This window comes from Carassius carassius, chromosome 9 (assembly GCF_963082965.1).
Source record: "Carassius carassius chromosome 9, fCarCar2.1, whole genome shotgun sequence".
Lineage (NCBI taxonomy): Eukaryota > Metazoa > Chordata > Actinopteri > Cypriniformes > Cyprinidae > Carassius > Carassius carassius.
Genome location: NC_081763.1, coordinates 19,704,902 through 19,717,607, shown reverse-complemented (window position 1 = coordinate 19,717,607; position 12,706 = coordinate 19,704,902). Strand labels below are relative to the sequence as shown.

At 38.2% G+C, this 12,706-nt stretch overlaps 1 protein-coding gene across 3 annotated transcripts in view; it reads left to right on the top strand.

The window, feature by feature from the left end:
* Nucleotides 1-12,706, top strand: part of LOC132149222 (retinoic acid receptor alpha-B) — a 113,806-nt gene that overhangs the window by 5,509 nt on the left and 95,591 nt on the right. The window contains exon 1 of one of the 3 annotated variants that reach the window (XM_059558254.1): nt 795-1,055. The exons of 1 other annotated variant lie outside the window; for it this stretch is intronic. The gene's annotated coding sequence lies outside the window, so the exon portion shown is untranslated. Of the gene's footprint in view, nt 1-794; nt 1,056-1,150; nt 1,169-12,706 lie in introns of those variants that run through there. One more of the 3 variants, XM_059558255.1, reaches the window with a different exon arrangement.

Genomic DNA, 12,706 nt, shown 5'->3' with positions numbered 1-12,706 from the left:
TAAAAATGAAAAGATACTTGAGGCACCATTTAAGGTTTTTCAGATTTACACACTGGTGGAACTTCTAGGCACCTGAAGACGGCTCAAATACTCTATATATTTTCTTTCGAAGCCTTTCCCGTATGATTTAGGGTTACTGGAGCTACTGTTGATTGTGTTTAGAGTTCTTGTTGAAATGGATGGATTCCCTTTGGTTCCTCATATCCCTATTCCATCAAAATGGTGCTGTTTTTTCACATATATGATATTTGTCAATTCTATCATATTTTTAACAATACACTTTAATTTTAGATAGACAAACCTCTTTAATCCATTAACATGCTTATTCTTATTACTTTGATAACCACATACGTGATCGTTTGATCAGGTTATAATTTGCCTTCTTCCAATGCAAAATCTGTAGTGGTTCTATGGTAGGCTACCCCTTCATTTTGTCAGGAACATGCCTCATATGTCTCCTACAGTGTTTCCAACCAACCTAGAATTTGGGTTCTGCCAGTGTGAGGAACCTTAAATGGTTCCTCCAATCTCTTTTCATTTTTTTTTTTTTACAGCGTAATTGTACAAGAGCTTCCAGATGATGTCTGCAACTGTTTTTTCTAAGCAGCAGTGACCTGAAACATAGCCTTGCCCTAATGCAAAAGCACTAAACTTCCTGCATAACGCGGTGTGGTTACATAAAGACAGGCACCAGCTGAGCTTACGTTCAGTGGTATCGTGCCCTGAAGTGACACCGTGCTCAAGGGGAGGATGGGAGGAGACGGCGGCGTGGGCTGGCCGGTGTTCGGTTTCACCAGCTCACACGTGACCGCAATGGCTGCTTGTCTGTTCCTTGCGGTGCATCATTCCTCTACCGCCCAGCGAATGTAGGCTACAGTAGTTTGCTCGCTTCGTTGAACTGTCAGCGCGGCCACTTACCACCCTCCGATGCGAAATTCCTCTACGCGTTCAGCCGAGCAGCTTACCGGTTGAGAAGAACCACATAAGGGAGAGAAATTAAAGCGTCTTGGGGTTCAACGTCCACCAACCAACACAGCAGTAGGAGGAGTCAACAGGTATTGGCGCTCTCTATTTACGTGACAATGCAAACGCTAGGCTGACAGGTATTCACACTGATAGCGTCTTGACAGATGTGGAGCAGTGAATAGGCGCCTCTTTCGGCGCTCAGGTGCGGTGTGATACTTAACTGTAGCTTTCCGTTGAGTTTGAAACCGCATACCGGGGGGCAATAATGACCGGTTTGCGGCAGCAGCGTAATAAAATGAGCTGTATTGTTCCCTCACTTGAATGAGCAAACGTGTCGTTGAGAGCTTTTGCAGCAGGTCTTTCGTAAAAAGCGTCGCTGCACTAGCTGAGCCTGTATCGACTTGAATTTCGTCGTGCGTCGACTTTATTCAAGTTATTTGTTTTTGTTGCTGGTCTTGTAAAATCTTAATCATGGTATGCAGCTGATAATATAGGCACATATAACACGCTAAGCGCGATTTAAGTGTTCAGTGTCATAGTAGATCATAATGAATTTAACTAGGTCACAAACAAAAGCTACAAATGCCTCTATATAAGTAATTTCCTGCGTGGATTAACTCCGCTGAAATAGCTTAAGAGCATTCGGTTCAATGCAGTATTAATACTGAGCATACTGAGCCACAATGTCAGTGTTCACTTGTCCAAAGCTGCAATTTAAAGTGATAGTACACCCGAAATTCAAATTATTAGTAATACAGGAGTGGAAAATGTACTCGTTGGTTAAACCCTGTATGACTTTCTTTTCTCTGTTGAAAAGGAGATGTGACGGGAGTCCCTTATGTTCTGTTTAATAACAGTTTACTTTCCTTACAGTGAAAGTGAATCGGGACTGAGACTGTCATGCTGTCTAATATATCTTATTCTGACTATCCGTTTAACTGCAGCAGTATAGGGATGAAATGAGTCACACTTGAGATGCACTGAAACTATACAGCATAATTGTTTAAGATGCGAGGTGTTTTGGGTAAGTTCTTTTTTTGCAATCAAATGGGAAGTTCTTCAACCATCTGTCTGCAATAGAAAGAGGAATGGGTATGATATTTGCTTCCTCTATGCGCTGTTACTTTTATGCCTGTCGTCTGCAGAGACATATGTCACAAAGCTTGACATTTAGATTTTTTTTTCTAGTCGTGCATGCTCACTGTATCACCTCCTGTGGTGTTTGTCTCAAACCTTCCATCAGGGCTCTCTAATGCTTCGTTGTTCCAAAATAGCAGGAAGGGGAACACAAATCAGGGTGCTGTCCAAGTCCTTGCCATTTTTTCTGAAATCTGATATTTAACAGACCATGTTTTCACACTGCTGGATATTACTAGGTGACACGCCTCTCTTTATGTTATAGTGGATGGATTTTAGCGTAATCTGTCATTAATCATTTCAAATTGTCCACAGAATTGTTAATTGATGGAATTGATGATTAAATATGCTGGATCCTGGTCTTTGAAAGCTTAGTTCACCCAAAAATGAAAATTAATTTACTCACCCTCATGTATTTCCAAACGCGTAAGACTTTTGTTCATTTTTGGAACACAAATGAAGATTGTTCATCTATTTGAAGTCTTTGTAGTCATCATTTACAAACTACGTATGGACATTATAAAAGTAATCTAAATAAATTGAGCAATTCAGTTCAGGTTTTCTGAAAAGACATGATTGCTTTGTATAGTGAACAGATTTTATTCTAGACTTTAATTCACTTACATTTTAAGAAAAGTTAGTAAAGTATAGGCCCCAAAAAAATGTCTGTATCAATTTTTCACAGGTGTTTTTCCCATAATTTTAATTATGCGTTGCATTGTTGTAAAGTTAAAAGAAATATCCATAAACTTCAAATAATAGAGCTTCCATTTACCATATATGATGTGCTCTGTTTAAGTGCATTTATCATGGCTTTCTGTTCTTTCTTTCTTTCTTTCTTAGATAGACCAGGTTTTTCATGAAATTAAAGATTCTGAATTGCCGGTCAAACTTCTTTATAATGATCCATGTCAGCAAATAAACAACGCGAGATGTTGTTGTTGGGTGTCAGATATGCACAGACAAACATTGATTTTGATGTTTACAATGAAAGAGAGCTCTTAATATAATCAACCAGAGCAAACCCATAAAACTACTTTTCTTGAGGCTCAAACCCGTCTTGAAATGTGATGTTTCATTGTTAATATTACTCATTACTAAAATGTCTGCATGTGCTCTTTTTCACATACACATAATGTGTGTGAGTTAATGATACTGATCTTTTCCCATTGGTTTTTTTTATTTTTATTTTTTATCAGAAAACATGCAGCTGCAAATAAATGACTTTGACCTCCATAATTGTAAAGAAAATAAGTAGGTCATATGACAAAAGAAACAGAAATCTTGCCGTGAACTCTGCATAGACAGCACAGAGTAAGAAGGTTCAAAGCTGAAACAACATGTAAAAGCTGACATTAGTTTACTGGAGTTACTTGTTAATTTTAGCTGTAGTTTTTTTTTTTAAATACACAGTTCCTAAAAGTAGTCTAGATTATGTTTATTTTGGCATATTTCTCATTTTGTCTTCTTTCTGGTTACAGATTTTTGTGTATATGGGACTCATTCGTTTAGCTGATCCTGCTCAGAGCCCTGGCAGACCTGCTTCATTACACCTGCTTCTCTTGTTCCCCAGTTTGTTACGTTGTGGTGGAACAGGTGAGAATGGAATTTGTGTCCTAAAAAAGTAGTTTTTTTTTAGAGTTTCAGGGATTGTCAGATAAGGACAATAAAAATTGCTGACCTTTCTTGAAATGGGATATTTTCATCTCTCTTTTTTCATAGTCTACCTGACTTGCTCTGTCAGTCTGTTAAACAGACAACCTGTCCATTAGCACCCTGCTAGTGGCGTTGTCTCTATTTTTACTCATGTGTATTCTTTACATGTGTTATTTTTGTTGGTGTGGACTAAGACTACATTCAGCATTTTTGCCTTAAAGGGATAGTTCACCCAAAAATGAAAATTCTGTCATCATTTTCTCGCATCATTTGTCGTTCCTTTCTTTTGTTGAACATAAAAGAAGATAGGTAATCAAACAGTTGGTGGTTGTTATGGACTTACATAGTATTTTTTTTCCTACTATGGAAGTCAATAGCAACCACCAACTGTTTGATTACCAGCAATCTTCAAAATCTTCTTTTATGTTCAACATAAGAAAACAGCTCGTACAGTTTTTTTTTTAAAATTAAGAATAGTTAAAAAAAAAAAATCCTATGTAAATGTCCCCAAGAGAAGCGGATGATCCTAGTCAGCTGAGCCTAAAACCAGCCCAATTATTATTCAAGCTCACTTAAAACAGATTAATCAATTAATAATTTGGTCAACCCACCCCAGAATACATGCTTTCGATTTTCTTCCCCCACATGCACTTCTTTTTTACAAGATTGTATCCTGGTAAATGTATAAAATATGTTATGTCTGCCTTCCCATTTGTATATTTGAAAAAGAAAAGGCCACCCAGGCTTTGTTCACATGTCTGCAATGTTACTAAAACATCCCCAGATGAAGACAAGACATTAATGACTAAACCTTTAGAAAGAGAAGCAGGAAGTAGGTGTGTTTATTTCCCGTCAGTCACAATTTCCTTTGTAAAACTTGCTTTTCAGCTAGGCAACATATCTTTGTTTTGAACACATTGCCTGATGAGTGGCATCACATGCAGCCTTAGGCAATGCAATCTGAGGACAGACTCGGTTCTAATGACCGGAATGATTTCACGAGAAACATGCGCTCAGTCCGTGACACAGTCGCTTTGTGTTTTTACTTGATATATATATACACCAAAACCTGGCATTTATGACATACAACCCGAATTCCGGAAAAGTTGGGACGTTTTTTAAATTTTAATAAAATGAAAACTAAAGGAATTTCAAATCACATGAGCCAATATTTTATTCACAATAGAACATAGATAACGTAGCAAATGTTTAAACTGAGAAATTTTACACTTTTATCCACTTAATTAGCTCATTTAAAATTTAATGCCTGCTACAGGTCTCAAAAAAGTTGGCACGGGGGCAACAAATGGCTAAAAAAGCAAGCAGTTTTGAAAAGATTCAGCTGGGAGAACATCTAGTGATTAATTAAGTTAATTGATATCAGGTCTGTAACATGATTAGCTATAAAAGCTTTGTCTTAGAGAAGCAGAGTCTCTCAGAAGTAAAGATGGGCAGATGCTCTCCAATCTGTGAAATACTGCGTAAAAAAATTGTGGAAAACTTTAAAAACAATGTTCCTCAACGTCAAATTGCAAAGGCTTTGCAAATCTCATCATCTACAGTGCATAACATCATCAAAAGATTCAGAGAAACTGGAGAAATCTCTGTGCGTAAGGGACAAGGCCGGAGACCTTTATTGGATGCCCGTGGTCTTCGGGCTCTCAGACGACACTGCATCACTCATCGGCATGATTGTGTCAATGACATTACTAAATGGGCCCAGGAATACTTTCAGAAACCACTGTCGGTAAACACAATCCGCCGTGCCATCAGCAGATGCCAACTAAAGCTCTATCATGCAAAAAGGAAGCCATATGTGAACATGGTCCAGAAGCGCCGTCGTGTCCTGTGGGCCAAGGCTCATTTAAAATGGACTATTTCAAAGTGGAATAGTGTTTTATGGTCAGACGAGTCCAAATTTGACATTCTTGTTGGAAATCACGGACGCCGTGTCCTCCGGGCTAAAGTGGAGGGAGACCTTCCAGCATGTTATCAGCGTTCAGTTCAAAAGCCAGCATCTCTGATGGTATGGGGGTGCATAAGTGCATACGGTATGGGCAGCTTGCATGATTTGGAAGGCTCTGTGAATGCTGAAAGGTATATAAAGGTTTTAGAGCAACATATGCTTCCCTCCAAACAACATCTATTTCAGGGAAGGCCTTGTTTATTTCAGCAGGACAATGCAAAACCACATACTGCAGCTATAACAACAGCATGGCTTCGTCGTAGAAGAGTCCGGGTGCTAACCTGGCCTGCCTGCAGTCCAGATCTTTCACCTATAGAGAACATTTGGCGCATCATTAAACGAAAAATACGTCAAAGACGACCACGAACTCTTCAGCAGCTAGAAATCTATATAAGGCAAGAATGGGACCAAATTCCAACAGCAAAACTCCAGCAACTCATAGCCTCAATGCCCAGACGTCTTCAAACTGTTTTGAAAAGAAAAGGAGATGCTACACCATGGTAAACATGCCCCGTCCCAACTATTTTGAGACCTGTAGCAGAAATCAAAATTGAAATGAGCTCATTTTGTGCATAAAATCGTAAACTTTTTCAGTTTAAACATTTGCTATGTTATCTATGTTCTATTGTGAATAAAATATTGGCTCATGTGATTTGAAAGTCTTTTAGTTTTCATTTTATTAAAATTTAAAAAACGTCCCAACTTTTCCGGAATTCGGGTTGTATAATTGGAATAGGATTTGATGTTTTCCTTTTAGGCATGTCTCTGTTGTAGGAGTAGTGAGTGTGTCAGGACGGGGAAGCGAGTGACTCTTGCTCATGAGCTGTACAGCAGGAGACAGATGGGTGGAGGTTACTTAAACAAGCTGCTCTGGCCTTCTCTCCTCACTTTGACAGTGTGCCAGCCACGGCGCCGGGTCTCTGTCATTATTTAACGGCCGGCGTTAATGGGCTCTGTCTGCCTGGCTGTCCCCCTGGCTGCCGGGAGACAGAGAATACAATTTGAAGGGAAAGGGTTGTGTACTTACTTGGCCATGCAGTGTGTGTGAATGAGACAGAGTTTTCTTGTTTCCTCGTAGAACATAATGGTTTCTATGCTAGTAGCTGGTGGTTATTTAGGTTCTTCTCAAGTCATGCATGGACCACTGTGACATAAAGTCACAACAGCTTTTCTGCACCAATTGTTTCTTGCCATCAGTGGCGTATTTATCTCAGTCACCCTTAAGCAGTTTTGGTGCAAGGAATGGAAAAACATCTGGATTAGCTCTGTAAACCCCAATAGCACGAAGGGGGAAAGTCATATTCACATCTAGTGCACAGTTGAATGCTGCTTTGTTAGGGCAAATTTCAGTTGAAAGTGCTCACTGTTTGTGAGGTTCTCAGTGTGAAGGGAATTACTTGTATGTTCATATTTGTCACTTCATTTTAAATAGCAATGTTATGTTCATACATAGCAGCAAAATTGATCCAAATTGTTGATCCAAATTCATTTTTGTATCAAATGTTGAGTTTGTTACAAAACTTGCTGATGAGCTCGCTTTGTCTGTTTTGTAAAACGCACATGGAAAAAATTTAAATAGATTTCAGATTCTTCAAACAGAGGGATTTTATCTTACGAATAAGGCAAGTAAATTGTCATTTTATGTGCACATACTATTAAAATGTTAACTTAAATTTCTAGGGCAAAAGAAGATCTTTACAGAAAGGTGAAAGGTGAATTTTCCAGACTGAAACCAGCCTGATCCAGATATGACTTTCAGGGTTTTGCATACTTTGTAGTTTCAGAGAACAATGGGTCTCATTCACTAGGCATGCGTATGCACAAATTTGCATGTGCAACCTGCATACGAACGTCTTCACGGACAAATCATGATTCGCTAAAACTTTCCTACAATCTTTTTTCATAAATTTAAGAAAAAATATAGAAACAACTGAAGGCACACGTATGCAAAATTATACTCTGTCCAGTCTTAATCAGTCTAGTTAAGACAAAATGTATGTTTCATCTTAAGATAATAGTTATATATTATGTATAATTATATATAATTACAATAAAATTTATATTTCATCTTACAATTATTTATTCAGTAAAGGAGTAAGAAAATCTGCATTAGACTATAGCTCGAGCTGCAAGGTTTCTCTGGATAACAGCACATTTACAGCCGGCTATTGGGAGAGCTGTAAGCTGGATCTGTATTAAAGGTGTTTTATTGTGAATGAACTGGTTGTGAGGACTGCACATGGCATTGCTCAAAGATCTGGTGAGATCGTGTCCGTAGACAGTGTCACATAGGGTTGCGTAGAGTATTTTTGAGAGAGTGCTGAAAGGCTGTAAAGGAAAGTTTGTGTGGAAAGCACTTATATGGAGATAGTATGGGCGTGTTTTGGAAATGTCTAACCTTGTGCACGCGGCTGCTCATGTAGAATAATTAAAATTCACTAACATTTGGATGAGGTTCAGAACAAATTCATGTGTGTACACACATGTTGTGAATTAGGCTGAGAGTTTTCTTGAGAAGTTCAAATATAAATTCAAATAATCTATGCAATTATTAGTGACCCAGTGATTTCCTAATCCAAACTGGATTTCCTTTTATTCGCAGCAGCCCTTTAGTAATGGAAGGAGACTTGAAGTAATAGATAAAATGAGATGAGATGATATGATGAACTTGACAGGTCCAATAAATGGAAACAATTAATGTAAAGTGAACACACTTATGAATTTTTTATGTGATTTTCTAAGTGTCCTGTCTGTCTGTGTGCATGACCGCATGAGGGTAAATTAAAAATTTCATGCTGGAGGTGGGCCATCAGTATACAATTACTCAAAGACCCACCACACTTAAAATTTACTAAATGATTTCACAGCTAATATGTATTCCAGACATTGGGAGCTGCAAGAACCTTTTCCAGGCTTAAAATCCTCTAGTTGAAAGAAAAATGAGAGAAAAGCAGTTTTTAACAAGTCATGCATGGACCACTGTAAATATTTAAATACTTTAAATATTTATTTCAATTTTTTTGTTTTTGCTAATATAATTGTAGTATCGATTTATATATATATATAAAGTATATTTGGGTGTTTTACCACATGCAATTTACAATTTAAGTCAATGAATAAAACTTATAATGTATTTTGTAACACATTTTTAGACCCAGACAAACAAATGAGCATCATGACAATAATTCATATAACAGTTTTTCGATTTGCTAGAACTTTGACCAAGAAATCTTAGATGCAAAGCAAATATGCTTTAGAAAATGTAATTCATTGTTGTGTTAGGAAATGTTAGTGTTATTGTATTATTGCACAGCGCAAACCGACTGTGTGGCCAGCAGTCAGAGGTGGGAAAAGGTGGAAAATCTGTTGGGACATGTTAGACCGAGCCACCGATCTTTGGAGGTGCATGACAGTGGGCCTCTTCATGTCTCCCCTGTGAGTCTTTGAACCTCCTTGTGCCATGACACAACAGTTCAAAGGCTCCTCTCCTAACTCAATGCGCTCATAAAAACCAGATAGCATGTGTGAATATGAAGCCGAAGTGTCGCAGCGCTAGTCCCCTCATTTTTGATTTATAGCCCCCAGTGCACCATGGACACTAGTTCTCTAAGTTGTAACCCAGCCATGGCAGACTGCCCCCATAATGGTGAGCATGTAAAAATGCTTTTAGCTTTGTTCATCCTGTGCATTCCTCTCTTGCAGTTCTTCAAACTACATAGGGGCTTGTTTTTAATGTTTCATATTGCCATTAGAAACTACAGAATCTAAAAGATCCATGAGTAGTGAGGCACAGGAATATATAGTTCAGTCATGAAACTCTATGAAACTCTAATGATATTCAGAGTTAAATTTATTTATTTATTTATTTATGAACATTTATTAGAGGATAAACCCCATGAGATGAATCATCTCGTTTTCATGGGGGTCCTCAGAATAGAACAGAACAGCAAAGCAGCAGAGTAGATGCAATCAAAAAAATTATACAATAATAATAATAATAATAATCTTAACACACTCTCTCATTCTCACCCAACATACAAACACACATACATATACACACACACACAAGCTCTCACTTTACCTACCCAGTGTACATATATACACACATATCGATGCAACTGTAAGTCTGAAATGCTAGAAACATAGACAAGTATTCTGAAGATGTGTTAACAAAGCAGTTCGGAACAAAGGAAAAGACGTAAGCGAGCGAATAGATGCAGGAAGGCTGTTCCAGTCACGTGGGGCTCTGACACAGAAAGCATATTTCCCAATCTCTCTCTTAACTCTAGGGACAGTAAAGAAGATCTGTTCGTTGTGACGAAGGCTATACTGTGAACTAAAAGGCACAAGATATTGTGATAAATAATATGGATATTGAAAGTAAATACTTTTAAAAATAAGCTGAAGCCAATGATATTGTCTTCTGGCTGAGGGTGCAAGCCAGGACAGCTGTTCATACATCACACAATGATGAGTCCTATAGGGGCAGCGAAGGACGAATCGGCACAGGCTGTTATATACCACATCAAGAGAATGTAGACGAGTGGCAGTAGTGTTAGCATATATAGTATCAGCATAGTCCAGAATAGGTAGCAGCAACTGAGAGACTATTCTTTTCCTAACCTGAAAGTTAAAGCAGTCTATCGATTGATATAATGCTTTAAGACGAAAGCTAAGCTTGTTATTAAGCGCATGTATATGAGCCTTGAATGAGAGATCAGTTTCTAGCCAAACACCAAGATATTTAAATTTTTCGGTTGGCTCTAGAGGAAAAGAATCCAGAAAATGCAAATTAAGATTATTTCTATCATTCTTCTGGAAAAGCATAGAGTAAGATTTTGACTTATTCAGCAGAAGTTTATTAAATGACAGCCACTGCTGTACAGAATCAAAATCATGTTGTAAAGAATAATTAATGTCAGAAATGTTTGGTTTAGAGCAGTAAATAATTGTATCATCTGCATAAAGATGAATATCACATCCTGAACAGCACAGTGGCAAGTCATTAATAAAAATTGAAAATAACAAAGGCCCAAGCGAAGAACCCTGAGGTATGCCTTTATCTACCCCTATATAATTGACTTGGCCAAACCCCTATATAAATGACTTGGCCAAAGCTGTGCTTGCCAGTGGCTGGCTAGCATTCACTTGAGATTCCTGCAACGCGCTTTCAGAGTTCTCTGAAATCCTCCACCTTCCCCAGCTCCACCTGTATAGATCTGCTACAGGTTATTTTATATGCTATTTGTTCACCAGCAGTATGTCTTAAATACTCACGGCACTGTATTGCCATATGCACTGGCAGTAGCAAGGTCCTGTACTTGCTTGCAGCAGCAGAAATAATCTACAACCACAGCAATAACCAACAGCAGCAGCGTAGCAGATCTGTTCCGCCAAGACCAAAGACATTAACATTGTCATATCCATCACCATGCTAAAATTTTCAGAGAGCTGTCATGATTGAAATAAAGTTTAGCTAGACAAGGGACTACATGTGACACACTCGCTTAAAAATACATGATCATGCTACAGTTATTCTGGTTTTGTTCATACAGTATGATGACTAAAATGGTAATTTGGAAGTTTTTAGTGAGATTTTGCACTGAATCCTTATGATGTATTCTTCGATACTACAGGAGACTGACTCTGACTTATTGCAACTAGCGTTGACTTATCCAAATGCATATCAGGGGGAAATCAGGGCAAAAATCTTGTAGTGTATTCCAGCCTTTATTGAAGTGAAACAGATCCGTAAAGAGACTTCTTCAGGTCCATTTTCCATAAACTCTGATTTGTGGCATCATGTCTAGATCTGATAGTCTGTTTAATGAAATGACTATAAAACGGTTTAAAGGGATAGTTCACCCAAAAATGAAAATTCTGTCATTGCAAATTTGTATGACTTCCTTTCTACTGTGGAATATAAAAGGAGACTGAATGAGTATAATGTAGGCACACCCAAAAAACATTGGGCAGGTGCACGATCATATGAAACCCTTCACAGTCAATAAACAGAAATCGGCACACTGCCACTACTGCTTTCAAATAGTTATTAAAATCACAACATTTCAACCCTAAGGTCTTCTTCAGGCAAAACAACAAGTGAATCAGGAAAAATTACTTAAATTTAGATTTTTTATTTTATTTTTTATAATTGGACTCATTTGTTATCCCCGTAGAGCATTTCAAAAGACATGTTTGATCACATACAAGCCCATATGATCCTCAGGGTTACTAATCCCGTGAGGATGTTACTTTGTATAGTTAGCCAGACTTGATAAACCTCTTTAAATAATGCTAGACTCCCCATACAATCGATTCAGCTTTGTATGATTCTTTTAAAAGGGATAAGTATGGTTGATCTGAAGGTGGCGTTCTCTTGAAGATGAGACTTGACAGGTGGTCTGACAGACGTGTCCTATGATGTGATGTATGATACCTCTATTCTCCCCTACACTAGTGTGTCCTCAGCCACTCTGTAGATCTTGAAAAGAGAGGCCATTTGGTGGATTATCATGACAATGGAGAGGATCTTCCTAATGGGGATGACAATGAAGCACAGATGAGCTATGAGAGCAATTCTCCTATCTTGGGCTGTTTCTGTGCTCTCAAGGTTGGGATCATTATGTCCTGTTGTCTGGTCTTGATGTCTTGGAAACTGTATTAAATAAAGCAAAAGGAAGTGCTTTGCTTGATTGTGTGCTGTAAAGACATCCTCATGGTTTAAAAAAAGTAATAGGTTGTTTGCTATTCAGTCATGCTGGAGCTGATGGATTCAGTCAAGAAAACAGTGTGATGTTGATCAGTGAAGCGAAGGCTGAACTAGACTATTTCAGTCCACAGTTTAAAGACAACAGCTGCTTTAAAGGAATGCTCCTGCAAGTTAAGCTCTCTTGGCAACATCTGTGGCATGCTGTCGTTTACCTCAGAAAATAACTTGGACCCGTCCATCAGTTTGTACAAACAAACAGTACTATGCTT